A 23,808-nucleotide genomic window follows, 5' to 3' on the forward strand; every position below is an offset into this window, starting at 1 on the left:
GGTGATCACGTGACCTTGGGACACAGCCACGGTCATAAGTATGAACCAGTTGCCAAGCTTCTGAATTTTGATCACATGACCATGGGGATGCTGCAAAGGTCGTCACTGTGAAAAACGGTCATAAATCACTTTTTTCAGTACCGTTGTAATTTTGAATGGTCGCTAAACAAACTGTTGTATGTCAAGGACTACTTGTATCTTTATATCTTTCTTTATATCTGTCTCTTTTCTCTATTCCATTATTGCACTTTTAGCTTTTTTTGTTATTTCATTTTCATTTTCTTTGTTCTGATTTGCTTTGCATTAGTCCTTATTATTGTTATTAAAACTTCAAATAAAAAATACATTTAAAAAAGAGAAAGAAAAGCCCACCTACCACCACAGCTCCTTAGGGCCTTAGGCCTATTGCTGCACTGGATTTTGTCCCCTGGAAGGCACCTGCCTCTGAACTGGGAATCCTTACTACAAGTAAACTTCTTTCAGCAATTATTCCTCTCCTGTTCTGGGGGGAGGAACAGTGTCTGGGGGACACTGATCAGACAAGGGAGAAACTAGTGAAATAGAGGACTAAGCTGGATGTTGATATATACATGAACCGAATCTACATAAGACTGTTTAACTAAGGGTTCCTGGAGAAGTGGTCAATCTAATGCTATAGGCAGTGCTTTTTTTGTAAAAGAAAAAGGTGTCGGAACTCACACATGTCATACAACCCACCTTGCCTACCCTACAAGGTTCCATCCCAAAAAGGTGCCGGAACTCCGTTCTGAGGGTTCTATGAGAAAAAAAGCCCTGGCTATAGGACAGGGGTGTCAAACTCAATTTCATTGAGGGCCGCATCAGCATTGCGGTTGCCCTCAAGGGGTCGGGTGGGTATGGCCAGGGTGGGCATGGCTTACTGGGTGGGCATGGCCAGCTCTACATCGTTTGCATCAAGGGTGCCTATGGGGGTCTGGGCAGGAGTGGGACAGATCTGAGGGTCTCTGGCAGAAGGAGGGTCTCTGGGCCAGGGCCAAGGCAGTGGGGGCCGTTCCCCCACTGTTTCCAGGATGGCTTCACGGGCCACATGAAACCACTTCGCGGGCCGAATCCGGCCCCCGGGCCTTGTGTTTGACATGTCTGCTATAGGACATGAAATGAAATACTATTTATTTGGTCAGCGATCAGCAAAATTTGAAAAAAAAGTAATGACACAAAAGTAAAATCAAATAGATGAGATAAAATACCAGCATAACAAAGAGAAAATAACAAATAAAATATAAACTACACTACTATAACAGTATATTAATTACCCGTGCAAGTGAAAATTTCAGATATTACAATCTATGAAGTAAAAATACATATTACCTGAAACAAGATAGCTAACGTATATTAAACTTAAAGTAATGAATAAAACAGAAGTGTCTATTTCTTTGCCTAGTTATGTCTTATTTAGGTTACAACCTAAATAAGATAAAACTGGGCAAAGAAATAGGAATTTGGCTGAACAAGAGTTTGGCTGAACAAGTAATAAAGTGTTTCAAATCTTCCAGAAGAAGGTAGAAATGCAGAATACATCTCTGTCTGGCTTTCCTGGAAATTTACGTATTAGGGGCAGAATATGAGCAGATCTGATATCCCTGTAGAATTTACAATATAATACGTATGAAATGGTTTCAATCTCCAATTGTGGACAAGGATCTCCAATTATAATTATTTGATTTCTAAGGCCTTTCCTTCACTACGCAACGTGGGGGTGGAAGGGCTTGCAAAAGGATTCGAAGCATCAAAATAGAAATAAACAAAAGAACCCCAGTCACTAGTTGCGGATTCTCACATCATCTCAGTCCAGTCCCCATAAGAAGAGCCTTGTCCTCCTAAAAGTCAACAAGATCAGGGCTATATGAATCTCAGAAGTGATGCTGTTCCAAAAGGACAGGTATGGCAACAGACAGGGGACCTGGAACATATCAACTTGTCTCCCCTTAAGGACAAATAGAAACATGGGAGATGGACCTGAAAATAATCAGACCTGCATCAAGTAAAACCTTGGGAGGATTTTACGTATGGTACAGATGACCAACAACACCTTCATTTATAGCCAGATGTGTTCTGGTAAATAATGCAGCTGGCCCTGTGTTGCATGGGCATACCAAAGCGAACCAACCAGCCCGCACTGATTTTTGTGCTTGCCACCAGAACCCCCTCCAATCCTCAGTACCATGAACTAATGGTATTTCCCACTAGTTTGAGGTGGGAACTTTAAGAAACCCATAACAAACGTTTTTAGAAGAAAGTATTTCCCCAAAGTAAAAAAGAGAAAAGAACAATTCTAACTCTGCATGCGCGTCATATAATCCCACTCACCTTGCAGCTTGGTTAACCTTCTACTGTACAATTCTTCCACCCACCATTAAAATTAAAGATGATCTCTGGCTACTGAACAGTTGCTTGTCCTTGTTTTATGTATTAAACGATAATTGGATTAAGAGCACCCTGCCAATTAATCTATATACACTGTGCACAACCCCAAATAGTGAGGTTGGCACAACGTGATAATCCCAAAAAAATGAACCAATCCTGAAGTTTAATTCAATTTTGTGAGCCTACTTGCAGTTTGAGCCTACTTGAGCTAGAGGCTGAGTTGGAACATTTCCAACACAATTTGAACTAAATGACCTCAGTCATCCTCATCAGTGCACTTTGAGTCCCAGTCAAGTCACTGCAGGGGCGTGACTGGATCCTAAAAATATATAGAAGAAAGACTTCTTGTAATTTCATTTGTCTCTTACAGACCCCAGGAGGTATTCTAGTCCACACAATTAGACCGGCTGGCTGAGGAATTCTGGGAGTTGACATTCACAAGTCTTAAAAGTCTCCAAGGTTGGGGATCCCTAAATTAGACGAACAACTACTAGCTCAAATAGCCCTCTAAGTCCACTCTGGAAAGCTCCCATTTTAGAGAAGGAGAAACAGCCCTCTATAGTCACTTACAGTATCAGCCTTTCCCCGCCAGCCACCTTTGGAGCAAGGAATGCTGGAACTTCTTCAAATGCTTCCAGATCATCAGTTCCTACTGCTTTCTATCAACGGTCACTGATAGAAGAAATTCTTCACTGATTGTGTATGTGTGTGTTAAAAGGGAGAGAAGGGGCAAAACATGAAGGCTTCAAATAGTACAGGAGATCAGCATGATGTTTTGTCAAGATCTTTATGTAAAACAAGGGAACTGTACAATAAATGCTTCCTCTGAAAACCCCTCCATTTCTGAAAAATGAAAGCTTCATTTCTTCTTAAAGAGAAGCAATCCATACAAAGGGCCTGTGACGTGTACAGCTATTTGCTATTCTGTTAAATTAATGTGCAAGTATCTTAACAGCATCAAAACTTGCCCGTACGCACTGCCTTATTGTATTCTTTGAAAATTGGCATATAGGATACCATGAATTCTCTTATTCACATACTGTATACTACATTATACCATGAAACAAAAACGAAGGTTATTGCAAAAATCTTGCAGATACCATCAGTTGCAAATACTGAGTCAAAGCAGAAAGCTATCACATCCAAATCTTGCAGAAGTACAATTAAACTAAACAGAACCGTTCCTAAGAGGTAAAAATATACATCACCCCATTTTATAAATATTCAGAAAATAATGATTAAGCCCAACATTGAGAACTATTTCTTCTCTCCTTACCTCTTACAGCGGGTATGAGCAATAGATGTATTAAATATATGTGCATGTTTGTGTGTGTGTGTGCGTGAACATGTGTGCATATTGACCAGCAACGTTATGATGTCACTGCGGTGCATTAAGACTGAAAAGCATGGAGGGTTTTCAAGGAAAAAGGAGATGCCTTAAGACTTGCAGATTTAGGATTCCCAATTTGCTTGTAACCTGGAACAAAGAAAATTAGTCTGGGTTTTTTAGCAGTGTTTGCAAACAGAGAGATGAAACAGGTAAGGAGAGTTATGATGGCCCCTTCCTCTATATGCCAAAAGAGAATGCTCTAGGGAGGGGGGGGGAGAAAGCTAATGATGGTCGAAGTGTTGCCTTATCTCTAATATTAACTTTATCAAGCCCATCGGCCACAAAAAACAGGAGGGGAGGCAGATTTAACAGGGATCAAGAATTTGCCAAAGAATTCACCAGAAGCTAACGGAGTGCAGCAGTAATAGACATGGACCAGGACTAGAAAGATACTACCCCAATTCCCCTACACAGTCACCCAAAATAATATTGGACCCCAAAAAAACCATTCTCAGCCTAACCTCCTTCTCAGAATTCTTGTTGGGATAAAATGGGGAATTAAGACAGATTTATTCCAGTTTCATGAAGGCAGGACATACAGCAAGGATAACAACCTCTGTTCTATGAAATCCTTGGAGTCTTCCTTAACACTACTAGATCTGTCGTTTTTAATGCAATTATATAAACTGTATGTAGTTCATTTATTTTAATTATGGCTACATATGAATCAAAACTGTTGCCATTCAAAAGCTATACAGGTTACCGTTAAGTTGCAAAGATCCATTTAGTGACTGCTCGAAGTTACAACAGCACTGGAAAAAGTGACTTATGACCATTTTTCACATTTACCACTGTTGTAGCATCCCCTTGTGGTCATCTGATCAAAATTAGGATGCTTGGCCACTGGCTGATATTTATGACACTTGCAGTGTCCCATGGTCATGTGATCCTCTTTTGTGACCTTCTGACAAGCAAAGTCAATGGGGAAGCCGGATTCACTTAACAATTGTGTTACTTGGCAGCGTGGTATCAATAAATTTGTTTGGGCAGGGAAAAAGCCACGAGTCAAACTTAAGATTATGCAGGATACTCGTGAGAGAGGTGGCCTTAAATTGCCTAATTTCAAAATATATTATGAAGCTGCTGCACTAGTAGGAATAAGCGATTGGATTAATTTGACGCAACCGAGGTTATTAAATCTTGAGGGCCATGATTTGTTGTTTGGCTGGCATGCATATTTGTTGTATGATAAGAAGGTAGATACTGTGTTTAGGATGCATATTTTAAGGCAGGCATTGTTGAGAGTTTGGAAGAAGTATAGACATAAGTTAAGCAGCAAGATACCATTGTGGGCAATTCCAAAACACGCGATAGAAAATATACATGCTGGTTTCAAACATGATGTGACTACCTACAAGGAAATTTTAAGCTTGGAAAGGAATGTTTGGTGTTTGAAATCATATAGCCTCTTGCGAGAAGAGAAGGTTGTTCAAACTTGGTTTCAATATATTCAGTTACGGGCCAGGTGGAAAGAAGACCAGAAAAATGGATTTGCAATGACTGATGAAAATTTGATAAAGCAAATTAGAAATCAGGGACCAGCACATATCAAACGGATATATCTTGCATTGATAGAAATTGACTCAGAAACAGAGCTTGTTAAGGATTGTATGATAAAATGGGCCCAAAACATTCAGGAAGTTATTACAATGGACACGTGGGAAAAGATTTGGGTGAGGAATGTAAAATTTACTCAAGCTCAAAATTTAAGAGAGAACTTTTACAAAATGTTTTATAGATGGCATTTAGATCCTAAAAAGCTTGCAAGTATGTATCCGAATTACCAGCCTAAATGTTGGAGGTGTGGTGATGAAGATGCAACATATTTTCACATATGGTGGACATGTAAGAAGGTTAAGGCTTTTTGGATAAAAATCTGGTGGAATATGCAGAAGATTTTTAAACGGAGGATAAAGTTTTGTCCGCAATTTTTTTTGTTGGGAATAATGGTCGACGCAACAGTTGTGGACTCCAAGTTGATGTTGAATTTAGTTACAGCAGCAAGACTGTTGGTAGGTCAATATTGGAAGAAAGAGGAACTGCCGACCATAGAAGAGTGGACTTTAAAGGTTTCTGACCTGGCAGAGATGGCGAAGATTTCGGCCTATTTGAAAGATCATTCGCAAGAACGTTATATTGTGGAATGGAGAAAATGGATTGAGTTTATCCAGAACAAGTATAGGGTTAAGAAGTTTTATGTAGCATTCGAATAAGTCTTCTTTCGTCTTTTTTTTTCTTTTTCTATTATAGTTTTTTATATATATTTAATATTGCTAAGGTTTGTTTTATCCTATATAAGCTAGAGAGTGATGGATTTTAGAATTTATAGTTGTTAGTATATGGTTGTTTATGATTGCTTTTTTATATATATATATACCTTGTATTTAGCTCTGGGAAGTCGGGGGGGGGGAGGGGGGAGGGGGGAGGGGGGGAGGGGGGGAGGGGGGGAGGTAGGGGGGGAGGTAGGGGGGGAGGGGGGGAGGTAGGGGGGGAGCAGGGAGGGGGAAGGGGGGTTTTTAAAGGAAAACTGTATTTTAAAACTTTTCAATAAAAAAACAACAATTGTGTTACTGACTTAACAACTGCAGTGATTCGCTTAATAACTATGGCAAGAAAGGTCATAAAATGGGGCAAAATTCATTTAAGAACTGTCTTGCTTAGCAATGGAACTTTTGGGCTCAATTATGAGCGTCAAGTCGAGGACTATCTGTATCTGCCCAACTACTCAAAATAGGTTAGGAAGCCAGAAAACTATTTGAAAATGATGTATACAAGTGTGGTTTCCTTATGTCTTTTAACATTGAAGATACATTACAGGCGAGTAAGTAACAAGGAAGCCATGTATCAGGATATTTCCCTGCATTTGGCTTTAACAGTAGCATCCGAATAGCAGATTAAATTCATTTATGAAGAACTAGTGTTCTGAATCATGATAGGTGCATTAAATTTTCTAGTTTAGTGGCAACGGTATATTTTTGCACAGCAATTCCTGTGGGTAACGATGGAGAATTTTATCGGACAATAGCAGAGTGTGAATGTTGTTTTTTTTTTTGCTTCTAGTCTTCACAAAGAGTTCCTTTGGTTTTGCAGGCTGAATACTGCCAGAAACAGAAAAGTCCATACATTAAGACAGACAAGTCAAACACAAGGCCCGGGGGCCAGATCCGGCCTGCGAAGTGGTTTCATGTGGCCCATGAAGCCATCCTGGAAACAGTGAGGGAACGGCCCCTGCTGCCTTGGCCCTGGCCCAGAGACCCTCCTCCTGCCAGAGACCCTCAGATCTGTCCCACTCCTGCCCAGGCCCCCATAGGCACCCTTCATGCCAACGATGTCGAGCTGGCCATGCCCACCCAGTAGGCCATACGCACTCTAGCCACGCCCACCCAGGCCATACCCACCCGGCCCCCTGAGGGCAACCGCAATGCTGATGCGGCCCTCAATGAAATTGAGTTTGACACCCCTGCTTTAAGAGGTCTCCTCACCCTAGAAAAGAAGGTTGGTTGGAGCAAGAGAAGATCCCAGTTCCATTGGCAGCTGCTGAACAAAGGTACCTCTCTCTCTCTCTCTCTCTCTCTCTGCCTTTGGACAGTAAAAGAGATTTACACTTTTAGGGCAAAGGAGAGAACAATGCCACATGTCAGAGCAAGTCAGAAGAGCCTCAATGTCATTGTATTGTTTTCTTTTATGCAAACCATCTTGGGGATCTGAGACAGATATCAAATAAGCAAACAAACATTGCCATTAGGTACACACTAACATTAGAAAGGGAGATACAAAGAAGATTTGACAAGGTTTGCAAATATGTACTTTAAGGATTAAAAAAAATATATGTAAGGGGGCGAAGACAAGTATTGCTTAACCAAAAGGACAAAGCAGAGATGTAAGGCAAATCAAGCCGCCTCCAGCGACTTCCAAGATGAGGATAAAGTAGTGACCTGGTACAGACAAGAAAGGGATACTGCACTTATGGGGGGAAGCTCAATGAAACCATTCAGATGCAACAGCTGCAAATAGGGCTGAATTCCATGCCAGAGATTACAAGAAAATATTTGGGATCAAACTACCTTCATCTGCTGCCTTTACACTAATCGCTGCGTAGTCAACACTTGGAAAAATGTGCACCGTTCTAAAGCTGCACTCAAATGTAAAGGCACCACAAGTCTTTCCTTGGGAAGAAAGCTTGAAGCCTACTAGTTTAAGGAAAGGAAGAAATGAATAGGAGATGGTAGAGGGGTGTGTGTGTGTGTGTGTGTGTGTGTGTGTGTGTGCATAAAATTATATAAAATTAAATTGCCAGCTTCAGGAGTTAATAGGCAATCAATCATCTGAGGATGACCAGGCCTGCAGGTAAAGTTAAACTCATCACCACATATAGTATGAAGAGGCACAGAGGATTAATAATAATAATAATAATAATAATAATAATAATAATAATAATAATAATAATAATAATAATAATAATAATAATAATAAACCTTTATTGTCAAAGTACAACATGTGTACATTGAGATTAGCTGAGCCTCCCCGCCCCCTGCTCTCTCCCCCCAACACACAGTGACAACTAGATCCTGCAGGGTGCCTAGCTTGAGATTGTGTAAGCAACTTCAGAAAGCATAGCAAAGTCAATCAGCTAGCCTCCTCAAAAAGCCAAGACACCTCCGTTAATTGAGCCACAACTGCAGTTGGGTCTACTTCACAGCTGGCACCACAGACTATCCCTCCATTAGAAATAACTCTGTTGGATCCTTGTTCCTGCCTCTATCATCACAACAGCTTAGGGAACTCGCTTGTTTGTTTGATTCCTGGACTGTTGCAAGCCGTTCTTGCCTCTCTGCTATTGTCTCACCCTGCTTGCCTGAATCTGTGCTCTGATGGCCTGCCCATCTTCTACACCCACCATCCCTGTGATGGATTGAACTCTGGACTGGACTCTGCATGCCCATTGTGCCCAACTGTCAGGGAAGGCCTCACTTTCCCTGCAGTCCAACTCGTCATTGAACCAACAGCAACTCACCTCTGGGTGCGTTTGTTCAATCTAGAGTTAAAACAGTGAAGGCCAATTTAAAACATGGGTGTCCAACCCAAGTGAAGAGGAAACGTCTTGGGCCCACATATAAAATATATAATATAGTTCATGTATACAGGTAGTCCTCAACTTCAAAAGTTACAAAAGCACTGAAAAAAGTGACTTATGACCATTGTAAGCATCCCTATGGTCAACAGAGTCCTTTCAGTTACACTTTCAGTTTCATGAGAGTTAAGCAAACATGTCCTAGAGTCAACCCTGGATACAATCAATCAATCAATCAATTTAAAAAGCATGGGAATAACTATGGACATTCTGGTCACCTTTCCACCAAAAGGCAGGCAGTGAGGGCAGGCACCAGACTGAAGGGGAGGGGGGCAGTCCAACAGGAAATTAGCAGACTCAGACTTAGAGCCATAAGATTGCTAGAAACAGAGCACATTATTTCAGGTGCTTCCCTGATGTACAGAAAGGCATCCTATCACAGCGTGTCCTGGTGGGATAAGGAGGAAAGCACCACTTCCATGGTGTAGCACCCTCAGGCTCTCTCAAATACAGACAGACAGACAAGACAGAGCGACAGACAGACGGATTTGGAGTACACAGGAAATAGTCAGCTAACTTCATGCCAAAAGCCAAGGAAGCTCAATGGACCTGCCCTTGGTCAAAATGACAAAGAATTGGAAAAAGAGGAAATTGGTCAGAAAAAGCCTAAAATGATGCTATTGCCTATTTGTTTTTGTCATGCCTATCACACATGCTATTCCTAATTTCCTTGGAAACAATCCAGCATTTGGTTTTTATGATACTTATTAATATCAATTTTTACATTTTATATCTGTGGGGTTTTTACACTGTTGCCTTTATCTCATTGTTGTGGACTGTTCAGAATTGCTTTTGGTAACGTGGGCAATCTATAAAAAGCTATTTGAGTCTGATAAATATTTGGACCCAAAAAAAGTTCATGAAGCCTTTTTAAAGCCTGAACCATTTCCTTCAGACACGCTTTTGCCTTAAATGTACCACTGCTGAGAATCAGACAGTATATGATACACATGCCCTAATCCTATAATCAGAGTTAGCAAAGATGTATTTTTGCTGGCAAAAACACTCAAAGCAACTTTGTTAGTTCCCCCCCCCAAAATCAGGTTGTTTTATGGATTTTTCCCAGTATCTGCTGGGAAAACATCTGTTTGCAATTAGACTAGGTTCATCATCACTTTGTATTAGAAATTGGTCACCATTATTTCCTCCATTTAACACAATAGAACAAAAAATATTATGACAGCTGTGTTGGGGGGTGTCAAAATATGTAAGATGGCACATATATTATTGAAACTGAATCCCCGTCCCTTTCGTGCATGAAACATTATTCATATATATAAAAGGGATGCGGCATCAGTAACAAAATTACACCATCATGCACATTTTGACACACACACACCCGTAGATTCTCTAAGATGGTAGACTGGAGCCCGAGAAAGGAGTATGCCCATTATGGTCATAGGTCCATGATGGTTGTAAACTGTCAAGGTATTAAACAGCTAACCAGCTTATGTAATGTAAGATATAAGATGGAATGATGGGAATGACTCAGCAGGGTCTGTGTCTCTTTAAGAGCCTTTGTAAAGGGAAGGCTCTTCGGTTTCCTGCTGTAACTGTGGTTTGTTGGATCCTGCTGTATTAGCACGTGTATGTATATTCTTCCTGGTGTATGATATTGTAGATAGTGTAAGATAAACCACCATTTACTATAGACCACTGTTTACTGTGTTTACTCCTGGTTTATCTTGCTCAATAAGACTGTGCACGCACTGACATAAACTGGCTCATCATATGGCCAACCTGATTTCATTACTTTTTGTGGTGGTCATTAAGCAAATGTGGTGGTTGTAAAATGAATACCAGGATCATTAAGCAAAGCAATTGTTTCCCATGGGGCATTTTTGCCAAAAACCAGAAATAAATGCTGGTTTTCTTCAAAATTGCCCAGAATGCAGTTCTATGACTGGGGGAACCGGCAAATGGAAGTCTGGAACCAGGTCTAAATATCTTTTGGAGGTCCGTTGTAACTGGTCACAAGTCAAGGACTACTTGTATCTTTGGTACTTATATCAAGCATTAAATCAATTATTTCTTCATTTTAACATTATGAATCACAACAAAATATGGACTAGCCGAAGCAAATTTACAATTTAAAAAACTGTTCCATAACCACCCCCACCCCCAAAAAAGTTGTGTTGGTTTTTTTTTAAACTTGTTGGCTGGCTTAGCAGTTAAGGGAAGAAATGGACTCTATTTGGTGAATAAGAAAAGAGAGGCACTCTAGTTTTAGTTTCTTCACTCAGAAGATCCTGCACAAGGCCCTCATATTCAAGTAGGACGGAACTGATACAGAACACTACTGGCTCAAAACTGCAAATTAAAGAACAATTATGAATGGAGTTCTTGGCTAGAGTAATTTAACATTTTTTAAAAAAAAATAGAATGAGTGGTATTTATATTATCACATTGATGACACAACTATGGAAAACAAGATTCAAATTGGTGCTAGTACTGGCAGTGACCTGAAAAGCAGCATGACAATCTGAGCCAACTACACAGCACACACAATTAAAACAGAAATTAAAATGCCACTTCTCTGTTGGAAGAAAAGTCTTCATCATGGTTCAGTCCAAGCTGAGAATAAACATGGTGACTGCTTTAGGAAGAACATTGTAGTTTATTGAAGAGAAGAGCCAGACAGGAAGATGGTTCTGGCAGAAAAAGAGAGCGAGCACATGTAGGGAGTGGGTTTTTATACCCTCCAGAGCCTTTTGTTTGGAGTTGTTTCCTGTAACTGTGGCATGAACTTTGAAGTCTGAGTGTGCTTTTCTGGTATTCTGATGGTGATAGGTTAATCCTATTGTGTCCCAAAGGTCATATCCTACTTCCCTGGGGCTGGGGCTGATGATTCTTAAGAGTTTGGGTGAGGTATGTGGATTTGAGGTGTCTTTGTCTTCTTAATCTTTAGCTTCAACCTTCCTGATGGTTTACATCTGCATTTGTGCAGAGCTGGTTTCTGCTTGGGGGAGGGAGACCTGGGGCTATTAAGAAAAACTGGGTATGCTTTTCTGCCTCTTTAAGATCCTTTTAGGAAATATATTTTTCTGCCCTTTTAATATTTCCTTCTGGGGGGGGGTGACTTCCCACATCTCAGTCTGCACTGATCTAGAACAATTTTTTTAGATGTTGGAGAATGAACCTTGATCGTTCAAGGCAAAATGAAAAACTTGGCAAAACATGCTCTCTTCTATTTTTTTAAAAAAATCGAGTGGTTCCCAATATAGTGACTTTCTGCTAAGTCATGGCCCAATCTGTTAAATAAACCTCAACTGGCTAGATTCCCTACATTATTCCTGCAAACATAGTTCAGCCCTATTGCTACTCAAGATCTGCCATTAGTAGATAATGAATTTCCCACATTGTTATTCAATCACACCACTACTCAGGTCCATTTTTCTCCTTTTCTTTTTCTCAGCCCTTTGAAGCTCTTTTCACTGAACTGCCCACCCCTCCCTTTTCACCCAACCAAAGTCTCCTATTTTGCAGCTTACTTGAATGGTACAGCTGTTTTTGATTCTAACTTGCTACCTCTCGTTCCTGCCAAATAAAGCATTACTATGAAGAAGAATCTAAACAGGTAAAAAGAAATAGGCAATAGGATTTTTTTAATAAAGAGGAACTATAGGATTACAGAGAAATAAAATATTCACTGGCAATTCTACAAAACTGCAGATATGATACACATGGTCCAAGCTAACTACTGAAGATCCGTTCTCCCCCATTTTTAAAATGTTGCAATTGTGCCAGGATGGTGTATAACAGGGGTCTTCAACCTGGACAACTTTAAGACTTGAGAACTTCAGCTTCCAGCTATGCTGGCTGAGGAATTCTGGGAGCTGAAGTCCACAAGTCTTAAAGTTGTCCAGGTTGAAGACCCCGGTGTATAAAGTACAATATTAACTGTTAAATGAAAAATAGTCAAGCTTCCTCCAACATAGACAAATAGTTTTCATATAATTTTACAACCAATTACACTTTTTCTAGACCAAGTGGCTGGGGAATTGTGGGAGCTGAAGGCCAGACCTCTTAAGGTTGCTGAGGTTGAGAAACACAGTTCTCAACAGACATCTTCAGCTTGCTGGTAAAACATTAAATAGATGAAACACCCTTCCCCCACCCAAACGCAGCTTCTCAGGAAGACGTTAGGCTTAAACTCTCTCACTGATAGCTAGTTGTGCCGAGAGGAGAGTTTCCTAATGGGGAAGGGTGGGCGTTTCAAACAAGTAATTCTTCCTGGTTTCCTGCAGAAGCACAATCAAGGAAAAACTTATACAGTAATTTGATTCTATTGACCGTACAAATGGATGGACCGTCAGAAATCTTTCCTGTCTAGAAGGGGATAATTTAAACCAGGATACAGAACTTGACATTCTGTGAGGTATGATTCAATTTAAAAAGAACTTACGGTATCTACTTAGACAATCAAATGGATCTGTAGCTCAGAGATACCATTCCTGTATTTTGAACTATCAAAAGAAGAGAGTAGAGATGTCATTTGGAGATAATGGATCAGCAGCATAAACTTGCAAGATAAAATAATACAAAGCCATTTCTGTCCATGAATGCTACAGACAGCTGCTTATATCGTACAACATCAGTCGTTGCCATGTATGGTAACCGGTTACCAAACAAAGCTTCTGTTTATGCAGCAAAGTTCTATAGCGATCAAAATGGAATTGGCCCTAACCCATATACATTTTGGATAGATTAGGCCTCAACTGAGTCATACTATCAGGTTTTACTTTGGAAAATTCAGAGCAGACAACATCAACAAAGATAATAAAATGGTACACATACAAGACTTATAAGGACAGGAACCGGGAGCAAAGGCTGAGCAAACTGAAGGCAAGCAGGAGATAAATGGAGATAACAGCCCACAATGAAGTTTAAGGCCCTACCACAAAAAAAAGAACAGAACTCAACAAAAAACAAAAGTATTCTCCATTAATATGGAAGGAAGGAAGTGGGCTTAGATTTCTTTTTCAATCCAAACAAAGATGTAATTAGTTATTGAGAAAAATCTTCACTGCCTCAGCAGGCACAGGCCATGAATAAGGCATATTGGGCAAAGCTGAAACACTTCTAAGAAGAGGACAAACATTAGAACATTAGACCAATGGCAGCTTCCCCATTGAGGCCCTTCAGCTCTCTTGAACTACCAGTTGGGCAAAGAACTCGGGAACTTGCAGACTCCATACATACAGTAAAAGCATGTGAAGTGCCACAGGGTAGAAGCTAAAAAGTACAGATAGGAAATTGCAATTAAAGGCTGGCAAAAACATAAATGCAGAAAACTCAGAGGTAGCCTATAAGGTCATTATTTAAATGGGGTGATTAGACCTGGAGAAATATTTTGACTAGGTCAGCTTCTACAGTATTGGTGGAAGCAGTAAAGGGCACTCCTTTTCTCTAAATGAGACTATTCAATCTTTATGATCTACTGTATAACAATTCAGAAAGATTGATATTTCCACAGAGGGATCCCTTCTAGTGTAGGCAAATGATGCCACCATATCGGCCATCATTTTAGAGTCTGCTCCGCCCTCTAACTCCAGGTTTGAATCTTAGGGATTCTATTAAAATTATGAGAGCTGCTTCTCAAATTGATCAAAAGGAAGATAAGTTTTCAAAATGGAGATGGGATATATGGTCCATCTTTACCAATGAGGCAAGCCACCCGTTTGTACTATCAAAAAGCAAGAGAAGATGGACAAGAGTTTTGCTGTACCTAATTGCCTAAACATAGGCGCCTCATTTAAAAGGGGAATATTTGCTGGATTCCTTAGCCTTACTTCTAAAATATTATCAAATAATATTATTCATCAAAACTCTTAAATGTTCTGCTCCTTGGATTAAATACTTGCATCCTAGGCTGCAAAGACAGAATTGAACAAATATAAGCTATACAGTATATTTATTAGATCTGGGAGCCTGAAGTCTACTCCCATCTGATGAGTCGATCACGAGACACTCGGACAAAAGCCCCAAACTGAACTTTGGCTCCAGCAAGGAAATGTGATGCAGCTGCAACCAAAAAATATTTTTTACCCAGGCTAAGCAGAATAGGGTACCTAGGAGAAGATGCTGGTGGAGTTGCATTAGGTAGATCAAAACTGCAGCACCATCTTTTGGGATGGGACATGTATTTATTTACTGTTACACCCTGAAACCATTCTAGTCCATTACCAAAGTAACAGATAGGTGGCAATCAATCCCTCCCACCCCAAACAGAATGGTTTCAATCCCATTACGCTGCCTGGATAGGAGAAACAAGCCAAAGAATCTGGATCCTGAGTTCACTCTAAATAGGGATGGTGTTTAATGCACATCAGCACTGGGTTTATTTTGGAATAGCTTCATTAGCTTTTCCATAATACCTCTACTTATCAGAGCTTGTGTCCTTGGAAGTCTTTTCATGCCAGCTTCTAGTCTATAGGAGCCAGATCATTTTGAGCCAAAATGTTTAAAAAAAGGACAGTTCATTATTTCCTTTCCCCAACAAGCTCATATTATTTATGTATGCTCAGCACGATTTCCACATTGGTAGGCTCTAAGTCTGAAGCAACAGAAAAATGCTGCTGCATTGCTATAGTATTCAAGCACATCTGGAGTGCATCAAATTGGTGAACACTGATTTCAAGGATTTAAAGAGCTAGAGCGGCTAACTAAAGATGTCTGTTAGCACTGGTTGGAGTAGCCCTTGAACACTCAATACACACACACACACACACACACAGAGAGAGAGACCATCCCATGATTATTATACCAACCCACTTATACATCTGCTTTTTAAAGGAAAAATAATCACTACAATATGCAGAAGGGGAACACATTTCACATTGGACTGGTTTGGAAAACAAAAGATATTCTTAAGTGGTCCTTCCAGGCGTCTATGAGAAAGTAAGAGAAGCAGAGATGAAAACTCATAGAAATAAAGGAACCCCTTTTGTCACCTTGCTACTGTACAACTCCTGAAGGCCTCACCAGAAAGGAAGAATTGGACATGGACCAAGCAGATTCTTCTAATCTGAGTTAATATAAAAAAACAAAAGCCCTTCAATTATTTTATATCTGGCTGTTCTGCCAAAGGATGCAATTCAAAGACAATCCAAACCGATAAAAACAAATATAAAAAGGGCCAGAAAAAATAGAAATGCAGTATAGATCACCAAAGCTGTTGTAGAAAGGCCTTTCATACTGTTTTGTGGGACATCTCAATGTCAACAATGGAGGCATATACATAGAATGAAGGCTACTGCTAAGCTTGTAAGCCGCCCTGAGTCTTCGGAGAAGGGTGGGATATAAATGGAATTTAAATAAATAAATAAATAAATAAATAAATAAATAAATAAATAAATAAATAAATAAATAAATAAAATGTGTATCTGTTAGGTAAAACTGGAAAAGTACTGTACTTGAAAGGCTACGCCATCACTAATAGAAAAGGCTAGACAAAACTACTTTCATTATTTTCACCTCATCACTGATAATAAACATCTTCAAAGAAGATGTTTCAAAGAAAAGGGAATACAAGTATCAAATGGAATCTTTCAAACCCCAACTCCCAAGCTTTGTTAAGACTGTAAGAGTCAAAACAACACTTTAACTATGGCCTGAAGCAAACTCATAACTAGATGAGATATTAAGCCCCAGAAAGAGTGCTCAAACTAAATCCAAAATCATTTAGCTACACTTAGAACAATAAGTTTCGCTGAAATGAGATGAAAATAAGGATTTAATTTTTTCCTATTAAATTCAATGAGAATTGAAACTAACTTTTTTTTTCTGAATTTGAGATTTGATCCTGCAAATGTGCATAAAGTAACTCACTTTTACCACCAGGGGTCTGCACATTGTTGTAATCTTCAGGGGAATCTTGTTCAAATTAATATTGTTTGTATTTAACAAAGTTGTGAACTTTAATTCCCAAGCAGCAAAAAGATCTAACATTTAGAATTATTAGATAGACAGATCATTTGATAACTATTGTTCCCGAGTTACTGAATCCTGAATAACTTACATTACAATGAAAGCTAGACAACGGTGAGAAATGATTCTCCTACTGTTTCCCATTACGGCCCATTCCCTCCTGCACCCCATGTACAAATGCTCATCCACAGGGTGGGGAAACTGATCTAGTATGGCTGACTTTTTGAAATATATAGCCCGAGGCCTTTACGATGCCTGAGATGGAGTAGGAAAAAATGGCTGCAGTGACTAACTCTCTTGTACAGGTTGCCCTGAAAGAACAAGAGTATTTGCAGCCCCACATTTATTTCAAGGGGGAATCAAAACCCCAAGCAGATCTGACCCCTGGAGACTGATCTTTCTGGATCCAACACCACCATACTAAATAACAGCCAAAGTATTATTCTTATCCATGAGTTATTTTCATTCTCCTCCCTTGCTGTGAGACCCCAGAACCCATTGGTCACTCACCTCTAAGAAATTCTATGCAAGCATTGCCTTATTCTCCAGCCACCCCCTTCTCAAGTCTCTGTGTGTCCTGGAAAATATGGAGAAGAAGTTAAAATTCCTCCTCCTGGCTCTGATCCTAGCAACCATCAGGCCAAATAGTTTTAAAGAGCACTGCCCAAACAGGAACCTACCTGCCTCTTTAAGGTAGCAAAATCACCTGGTAGAATACAGACTTTTTTTCTGTTTTCAAGACACTGATCATGATCTAAAACTGAAATCAGAGTTTCCAAGTGCAAGAACAGAACAATATACCCAGGTCTTCCAGTCAGGCTATACGTTTATGGCCATATTCACTTTAAATTGGTCAGAGATTTGTTTTACTGCAATAAATAGTTTAAAATGTATACAAGTTTAGCGGTCTCAGTGATTTCTCCATCAAATTAACCTCAGGTTCATTTCTATGAATCCCAAATTCATACTTCATAAACTTTAAGTAATCAAAAATCACGCCCATATTCCATATATATTTTTTAAAAAATAATATTTTTAAAATTACGGAACATCATTACTTTTCTAATATAGACTTTAGCTTAACTTATAGGAGACAGGGAGAAGCCACTGCTCTGAATCTTCACTTTATAAAGTTTTTAACACAGATATAGAAGACAATGTGATGATACTGAGCATTTTTCCATGTGACAGTTAGTGATGTGAGCTGGAGGTAGAGAACTAACATTTGCAATCATCTCACATACTTTGCTTAAAGTAACAGCATTCCCTACCCTGGTACCCACAATATCTGGGAATTCTGGGAGCTGTAGTCCAATAGCTCTGGAAAATGCTAGGGGAAAGAAAGCTAGATATTGCATTTTCATTGGGGAATATTTCTATTTATATAGGCAATTCAGTCTCTGGAAGACATTTCTCTATTTCTCTTTGTGCCAGCCACAATGAGATACATACAGTGTGGGGAAAAGGAGATTGGAGCTTTAGCTAGAAGCTGAAAAGGCAAATGCTATTGCAACTAAGTTTAGGTTATCTAGCCATGGGGTCTGGTAATGGCTTCAGGCTTTCTTCTGCCTTCCAGAAAAAGGGTGATGCTGAATAAAATTACCCAGTGAATCAAACTGTTTCATGGAACCATTTGAACTGCTTTGTCAATTGGTATGAAAAGGGTCCTAGTACCCTTTCACATTCTCTTTAGTTTAAGACAAGCCCATCCTGAAACTCCAGATGTCCCCAAACCAACTTTCTCCAAGAGAATCAGACCCACTTCCTCCCTCCCTTTCTGCAGTTCTGAAACCACTGCCAGACCTGAAAGCTAGAGACCCTAAATGCATTTCCAGGATTTTCAACAGCTCATGAGTCCCATATCACATGGCACAGTTAACGGCTCACTCTTTATGCTTTCTGTTCTCTAATGCACAGACAGTGGAAACAAACCAGACAGACACACACACACACACACCCCAAAAGGAACCATTCCTCTCTGATTCCCGAGAATCCTGGTTCCACCTTAACCCTACCAGTGACCTCACCTGTGGGAAACAGCCCTGCCAGCAAGGGCAGGCCTGCTACACTTCCGTCCCTTGCTTGCCACACCCGTGTCAGGAGTGAGCCTGGAGGCTGCCTCTTGTTCTCTCTGGGAGGGGCAGGGCATATTTGAACCAGAGTTTCCGAAGCTGGAGAGCTTCCTGCCAGCCCTACGGTTCACTGAATTCTGGTAGATGGAAAGGTGAGTGCTTCCTCTGGGCAGATGATTAACCACAACTGACTCCCCATCTCTGGGCGGAGGGGGGAGGGAATTTCAGACAGGCCTGGTTGGGGGTTAAGTCCTCACCTCTCTTGGTTTCACCGCCACCCAGAAAGATTATTGAAAATGTTTGATTTATCCTTTTGTCACCTACCTTCCTCCCCTCTTTTCTCCTCCACTTTGAAAATTAAATGCACAGGTCTCCTTGCAGGCAGATAAGGAGTTTTATCTCACTATGTAAAGTGGCATTTATGCCAGTGGGACAGGATGACAAGAGCACACCATGGGGGGATAAAGGAAGAAGATTGTGTCCTTAAATCTGGCCTTGGAGGGTAGAATCAAACTAATGCCAAATCTATACTCTCCCTACAATTCTACTTGGCAGGCAGATTTAAAAAAAAAAACAAAACTCAGCTGCCCCTATCCCCAGCAGGCTACCTGTTCCAGAAACTTGATACCATTTGCATTAAGGACCAAAAGGAACAGATGGTGGTGGTGGTGGTGGGGAGGGTTCCTGATCCCCCAGGGCCTTGGCCCTTTTTCACACCACCCCCACTGCTATCGCAGCCTAAGGCTCTGTATGATTTTCTTACAGAGCTCTTGAGAGAGAGAGAGAGAGAGAGAGAGAGAGAGAGAGAGAGAGAGAATTGCTTAATACACAACTGAATTCTATTTTCTATTAACTAAAACTGAAGCTGGAAGGTCTGTCAAATCCACATATGCAACACACATAAACCCCTCAATCAAGAAGGGGAAAAAGAAACATTTCCATAATATCTTTAACAGATTTCCCTTGCCGGTAGAAAAGGAGGGGGAGAAGAACAGAATCTATTGTCCACTTAGGCCAGGGGTAGGCAACCTTGGCTCTTTTATGACTCATGGACTTCAACTCCCAGAATTCCTGAGCCAGATATGGCTCAGCTTGGAAACCTCTCCCTTTCCCCTCAGCATGGCTGGCTCAGGAATTCTGGGAGTTGAAGTCCACGAGTCATAAAAGAGCCAAGGTTGCCTACCCCTGGATTAGGCTCTGACTCTTATATGGTCTTTGCTAGTGGGGGCAGGAAGAAAGCAGGATCAGACCAGCCCTTCCAGCCTGCCAAGGACTGATAAGGTTGCAAGGCACCTCAGAAGCTGCCGCTCTACTGACAATTAAGGCACCAATTGTCTAGTAGTGATATGTGTCAAATCTGTGCAGGAGTCACAGATTTGACTGCTAACTATTAAGACAGGAGGAGGGGAGGGAAGTGTGAAACACCTGGCCATCCATATCTGACATGCCAGGTAGGACAGAAAATGAACGTCATGGCTTGGCCACCAGAGCCAAAGAAAGCAAGATTTTTTTTGTTCTAGCAAACACAACTGCAATGAAACACACGCACACACACCTGGCCCACATCAACAGGCACATCTGAAGAACAGACACCTCATTTAACAGCTCTTGCCTCATTCTTCGGGGCCTCCTTCTGACATTCATGGGATTCACTTACTTTGTTCCATCAATAGATGGGGACTATATGCAAATATGTTTAGTAAGCCCCATTAGTTCTACTGAGGCTTCCACTCGATTTGGATACATTTAATTAAAATAGTTAAGGGAAAGGGGAAAATGAAATCTAATTCCACAGGATTGGCACTTAGCTCCCCAGGATTTAATTGTGATGCTGGAAGCGCTTCTGAGCACATGAAACAATATCAAATTTATTTATTTATTTATTTATTTATTTATTTATTTATTTATTTATATATTTATTTATTTTTCATTCGGTTTATATACCGCCCTACTCCCAAAGGACTCAGGGCGGTTTACAAGGCAAAATTTAAAAACAATACAATATAAAATTAAAATTAAATTAAATTAAGTCTAGCCGCAAAAATTAAAATCACAATTTAAAAACATTAAACCCCTCAGTCCAGACCAGATAGCTCAAAGAGCCAGGTTTTTAGGTCCCGGCGAAATGAACGAAGGTCGGGGGCAGTCCAGAGTTCCGTTGGCAGTTGATTCCATAGGGCAGGCGCGCCCACAGAGAAGGCCCTCCCCCTGGGGATCGCCCGTCGGCAATCATTGATCGGCGGTACCCTGAGGAGGCCCTCCCTGTGGGAGCGCACAGGACGATGGGAAATTGACGCTGGCAGCAGGTGCTCCCTTAGATTTATTTATTTATTTATTTATTTATTTATTTATTTATTTATTTATTTATTTATTTATTTATTTTTGGGACTTATATGCCGCCCTATCTCCCGAAGGACTCAGGGCGGCTAACAACAATAAAAAACAACACTACAAAAATTAAAAAAGAATTAAATAACAGCCCCAAAATAAATTAACTACACAGTTAAAAATTTAAAAATTAAAACATATTTAAAAACCCATCATCAATCCAGGTCAGCCTGATGGAAGAGAAAAGTTTTGAGGACGCGGCGCAAGGACCCATGCCATTTAGGGCTTTATAGGTCATCACCAGCACCTTGAATCTCACCCGGCGGGCAACTGGAAGCCAATGCAGCTCGCGGAGAAGAGGTGTTACATGGGAGTATCGGGAAACTCCCATCACAACTCGCGCGGCTGCATTCTGCACCAGTTGAAGCCTCCGAGTGGTCCTCAGGGGCAGCCCCATGTAGAGAGCATTGCAGTAGTCTAGCCGGGAGGTCACGAGCGCATGGGTGACTGTGCATAGGGCATCTCGGTCCAGATAGGGCCGTAACTGGCGCACCAGGCGAAACTGGGCAAAAAAAACCCTGGCCACGGCTCCTGGATTATGAAAAATAGCTTCAACACTTCTTTTCCCCTTTAAAATCACCAACTATTTTCTTGACCTGGGGAGGAATCCCTTGTAAATTCTTTCCTGGATTATTCTGCCTTTTTTTCAAAATCACCATGTTCACAGAAAATTAAGAACCATGGATTTGCCCCTGGAAACTGTATGGAGAAATGCTCACAGTCCTGACCTGTCCCCAGTCACTCCATAACTCAGGGGTAGGCAACCTCGGCTCTTTTATGACTCATGGACTTCAACTCCCAGAATTCCTGTGTCAGCTGACTCAGGAATTCTGGGAGTTGAAGTCCATGAGTCATAAAAGAGCCGAGGTTGCCTACCCCTGCCATAACTCCTTGGTTCCAGAGCTCCTAGAAACATAGGAGCTTCTCTTCTTCACTTCACCTATCCATCTTCTCCATTGACTTTCCCTTCTCCTCCTCCTCCATCTTCCCAAGCATAGGAGTCTTTGCTAGTCCATGACAAATCAAATACCCAAGTTTCTGCTTGCTGATCATTGCTTCCAGGAAATAAGTCCACTTTCATTTGGTTCGGGACTTATTCGTTGGTTGGTCTCCAAATCCAGATGGTGTCTGTCTTCTTTCTGCAGTTCTTCCTCAGTGCACGGTTTTCACACCCAGGCATATACTGGAAAGACCCACTGGTTGAATTACTCTGATCTTTCTAGTCACTGAAATGTACTCATCTTTTCATAGCCTTCTCTGACAGGTCATCCACACAAACCCATGCCTGCCTAACAAGCACTGAGGACATATTCTCACATTGGAGCCTCTTGTCTCAGGACTACCCTGACCCTGAGGCAGGAGGAAGCCAAATCAAGGTGATTTGGCAAGACACCGTGTTTTCCTCTTTAAAAAAAAAAAAAGCAAAACAAATCCTGCTCCGTGGGAACTGTCTAAATGCACGAGGAGCCTCAGGGAGGTTGGTGACCTGCAGGGCATCCAGCTGGGAGGCCCTGAACTTTCTTTGGTTGCTGGAGAAAATAAGTCTCTCCTGGTTGCCAACATTTTCTTGTTTCTGGATTCTGATAGGAATATCAACTTGACGGAATCCTTCCCATGAGATCAGTATTTCTAACAGCAGCTGTTGCTACCTCTGTAAACTACTCTTACCTCCATACTTGCTTGAGAATGCCACTGCTGGCCCTGTGTCAGAAGGACAGCAACACTATGAAGTGGGAGCAGAGATTGGTATGGTGAGAGACAGGAAGAGATGCATACTTGGGGGTGGGGGGGTGGGGGGGTAGGGACAGGCAGCTGAGAAGAGGAAGGATCCCCTTTCCTACTTCTCATTCCTCCAGAGCAGCAGCAGAAACTGGTCCCGCACTCTGTGTGAGGACAGCAATGTTGCTGGCCTCATCTTCAAGACCTAACAAAAGGACCACTGTCAGGCAGTGGCTTCCTACTTTCCTTCTGCCTCCAGGATGGGAGGAAAGCCCACTGCCATGGGTCTTTTGCTGTCTTCTTCCCCAGTCTGTTAATGAGGAACACAACCCTTCGTGCTTCAACTAAAGGTAAAGGTAAAGGTTCCCCCGCACATGCATGCTAGTCGTTTCCGACTCTAGGGGCCGGTGCTCATCTCCGTTTCAAAGTCGAAGAGCCAGCGCTTGTCCGAGGACGTCTCCGTGGTCATGTAGCCGGCATGACTAGACGCCAAAGGCGCACGGAACGCTGTTACCTTCCCACTGTAGTGGTCCCTATTTTTCTACTTGCATTTTTTACGTGCTTTCGAACTGCTAGGTTGGCAGAAGCTGGGATGAGTAACAGGCACTCACTCTGTTACGTGGCACTCGGGATTCGACCCGCCAAACTGCCGACCTTATGATCGACAAGCTCAGCGTCCTAACCCACTGAGCCACCTACACTACCCCAAATATGGAGTAGCATATTAACACCTTCCATTAATATGCAATTGCAGAATTTCTATTGAACCTTTCTTT

The 23,808-nt window shown here is 41.2% G+C and overlaps 2 protein-coding genes across 2 annotated transcripts in view; one reads left to right on the forward strand and one right to left on the reverse strand.

Moving 5' to 3' along the window:
• The window catches only part of FGD1 (FYVE, RhoGEF and PH domain containing 1), a 64,329-nt gene that overhangs the window by 32,374 nt on the left and 8,147 nt on the right, over positions 1 to 23,808 (reverse strand). The window lies entirely within an intron of this gene.
• The window catches only part of GNL3L (G protein nucleolar 3 like), a 58,792-nt gene continuing 53,956 nt past the window's right edge, over positions 18,973 to 23,808 (forward strand). The window contains exon 1 of the mRNA XM_083356743.1: positions 18,973 to 19,077. The gene's annotated coding sequence lies outside the window, so the exon portion shown is untranslated. The remainder of the gene's footprint in view (positions 19,078 to 23,808) is intronic.

Source organism: Vipera ursinii (assembly GCF_947247035.1).
Source record: "Vipera ursinii genome assembly, chromosome: 2".
Lineage (NCBI taxonomy): Eukaryota > Metazoa > Chordata > Lepidosauria > Squamata > Viperidae > Vipera > Vipera ursinii.